The following is a 3,414-nucleotide window of genomic DNA, read 5'->3' as shown; positions in this document are numbered from 1 at the left end:
TCTGTGCTCTCTATCCGACCTGGGACCAATCCCCCAGCACCGTAAATCAGCAGACACCCACTGCATTGTCCTGTCTGAGCGCTTCAGTGCTGCAGCATGGGCAGTGGACCAGGAGCAGAATGAGCTGAGCAGCGCCCTCAGTTCACAGGAGTCTCAAGATCCCCAGCCTTCCAGGGAGACACAGCACGGAAATGACCTCTTATGTGATGGAGGGCAGGGAGAAATAGAAATGAGGAACCACAATCAAATGGCCCTAAATCCAGTGATGCTTCCCAAAACTGCTGCTTCACACACACTGATGGGGGCTGCCCAAGGCCCCACCCAACCTGGCTTTAAACACCTCCAGAGATGAGGCACCCACAGCTTTCTGCGCAGTCTGTGCCAGTGATTTACCACTCTGAGTAAAGAATTTCTTCTAACATCTAACCTAAATCTCCCCTCTTTTAGTTAAAAGCCACTCCCCCTTTCCCCCTTGTGCTATCAACAGATACAGGATGCAAGCAACACAAAGAACCTCTCTGGAAACACATAGAAAACTCTGAAAGTGAAGTTTGTTCAGCCTTGCCACAATCGTGTGGGATAGGATAGGAGAGTTCAAAATACTGTTGGTAATCTTTACCAAAAGATTTAAACCACCACTATGGTTTATGTACAGCTCATGGAACACCACAACAGAAACACAGATCCCAAATCCCCTCTCATTGTAATCAGAATGGAGCCATTTCATCATGACTGATTTCATTGTGTCATTACCAATTTACACCATGCAAAGTGAGAGGTGACCCCCGGCCCCTGGGGGATAGAAATGCTGCGGGAGAGTGAGGAGCATATCGGGGGGTTCTGCAAACACCACTCAGAGCTGTCTGCAGAAACGCTGCAACAACCTCAGACATATTGCAACCTTTAGTGTTGCACAATAGCAGGACAAAGGCAGGGGTGTGAGAGGATCCATGGAAATAAGAGCGTAGGAAATACCAGTCCAGCCAGTGCTCTGTGAGCCCATAACCTGCCTCCAACAGTGACTGTAATTCAGGGGGAAAAATAACAACTCTGCAAGAGGTAATTATCTAACAAGGTACAAGTAACAAGATTTTCATGCCGCTTCCTCTCGGTCAGTGGTAGCCTTCAGCTGGCTCCTTCACAGAGCAAAGCCCATCCCAGACTCGAGCATACCTTTACAATTCAGCATTTCCTCCTGATCCATCCGAAGAACCCATCTCATTTTCTAACTCTCCGAGATCACGGCCTCATCAAATCATTGTACTGAGGACTTTCATGGCTAACGGAACACTGGTCTGAAATAAAATAACAAAAAAGTGGTTATTCTACCAGTGGTGAGTTGTTGCTAACTCAATTTCAGTGGCTGCCAATCACTGTTTTCTAGAGAGGCCCACAAAAAAGCCACTTGTTTTGATACTGAGCAGACAGAAGGCATTCTGGTAGTGGGTTAAGGGCTTCTAGGAAATGGCAGCAGAGTTAGAAACCTTACAGCAAGGACATTTTCATGTGCCTGGTGACTCAGGCTGATGGCATGCAGGAAAGCTCACAGAACTCTGGACGATGCTGTTTGTTTCATGGCTGTGAACACATTAAGGAATGGAATTTGCTTTCAGATCTAATGAGCTGGACTGATACAGGGATGTCAGCAAAGTCCAGCAACAAGCCACTTATTCACCTGAGCCAGGGTAGGTGACACAACTGCTGCTTACACTGGCACCCAAGAACCCTACCCAACAGCTCACACTATTTCACACTGGGATGTTATGGAAATGCCCAGTGGAAATAACCATGGTTATATTGTAGGGGACAACTAAGATTCCTGAGAGATAGACTCTGCATTGCAAATGAGAATTTCCACCTCTGTGGGAACTTTCTTAGCATGTATGGGGTTGGGAAAAAATATTACAGGACCATCCATAAAAACTGTAAACTACTTTAGTGATATCCTCTTTCGTCACCATGAAGCCAACAAAATTTTATTGTTCTTGACATTTACTTGTCACTGCTTGCTGGCAAATTCCAAAGATAAAACACAACAAGAGTCCCAATATAAAAGCACCAGCATTAGCTTGTGACAAGCTACAAAATGCCAAAGGGAACAGACCTGGTTTAAAGACGATGAAGTGGACAGAGAATGAGAAAACCCTGTAGAAACACCAAGTCTGCCATCTTTTGTATCGGTGGATAAAAGCTTGGTGGCTCCAGCAGGCTGTGGGATTTGCAGTGGACAAAGGGAAGGACTTGTAGAACTCCTGAAAGATGCCATTTATTATTCAACTGGAAACACGGCTAATGCCAGTGGGACTTGGTCTTCCTCATAACTGAGAACAATTTTTACTTAAAGCACTCAGATGACCAGTAGGGCTGCTCCAGCCTCTGGGACTGCAGAGTACAGTTTTAAGCAGTTTTATTAACTTTATTTTAAATCACTTCCAGTGCTGATCCCCCTAAAGATCAAAGCTGCTCCATCATTTATACCTGGCAGGCAGTAAAACCCTTACGTAAATCTGTAAGTTCCCTTGTTAAGTTTAACATTCATCACTTAACATCACTTAGCAGCCAACCAGGGGACAGTGTGCCTGCCAGGCCAACCAGCCCCATCTGCGTCCCCGCAGTGAGGATCCAACGCTGCTGAAGTGGAGGCAAAGCTCTATTCGGTGTCTGCTCCTCCGAAAGGCACAGATGGGGGATGGCCCTTAGAGAGTGCATCTTTGCCCCCCATTTCATCTGCACCCCGGTGGTAACTCTGTCTGAATTCCTTAAGTTACTAGGAAACCTCAGAGAGGCACAGAAAGCATTCTGTGCCTAATGAGGCCTTCTTGGACCACAGTGTCATCAGACACTACCACGTCCCGCTAATGAGCTTCTCTCTGTGCAGCGCGGAGCCGCGCTGAACTGAACTCTCCCCATAGGACGACGCGCCATGAACTGGCAGATTAAACTTTCCACTGGACCAGGGACAGTTGCAAGGCACTGGGATGGCATCCAACTTCAGCTAAGTGGAGTAGGGACTGAGAACATGAATTTATAACCAGCAGCCATCAATGAGGCGTAGGGAGCCATGTGCACAGCGTGCATTTGGGGAAGGAGACTGGGGACTTGAGCAGAGCTGACTGTGCCTAATGTAGGGCAGGCAGGACACAAAAAGGCTGTATCCATCCAGTAGAAAGCAATACAAAGGCAAGGCCACCATATCTTAAAAGAAAAAACGGCAGAACATGGATACATCCAACGAGTATTTGAAAGCAACGCTTCCTCTCCTTGCCTGTAGAACCAAGGATGTTTGAAAGGAGATCCAGCAGCCCTAGGCAGGGACCATAGCTGCAAGAGGGGAAATGAAACGACAAGTCTGAAATGCAGAACACGATAGAGGAACCAATGAAAGACAAGGGAGAAGAGCCAAGGATGCTTAGA

At 46.9% G+C, this 3,414-nt stretch overlaps 1 long non-coding RNA gene across 1 annotated transcript in view; it reads right to left on the bottom strand.

Annotated features, from left to right (window-relative positions):
- LOC104911954 overlaps window positions 1-1,389 on the bottom strand; it is a 21,613-nt gene extending 20,224 nt beyond the window's left edge. The window contains exon 1 of the long non-coding RNA XR_004160503.1: window positions 1,174-1,389. This is a non-coding gene — a long non-coding RNA (uncharacterized LOC104911954). The remainder of the gene's footprint in view (window positions 1-1,173) is intronic.
- Between the last annotated feature and the right edge of the window lie 2,025 nt (window positions 1,390-3,414).

The sequence above is a fragment of the Meleagris gallopavo genome, chromosome 8 (genome assembly GCF_000146605.3).
Source record: "Meleagris gallopavo isolate NT-WF06-2002-E0010 breed Aviagen turkey brand Nicholas breeding stock chromosome 8, Turkey_5.1, whole genome shotgun sequence".
Taxonomy (NCBI): Eukaryota; Metazoa; Chordata; class Aves; order Galliformes; family Phasianidae; genus Meleagris; species Meleagris gallopavo.
Note: the sequence above shows the minus strand (reverse complement) of the source record. Positions and strands in the feature narration are given on the sequence as shown.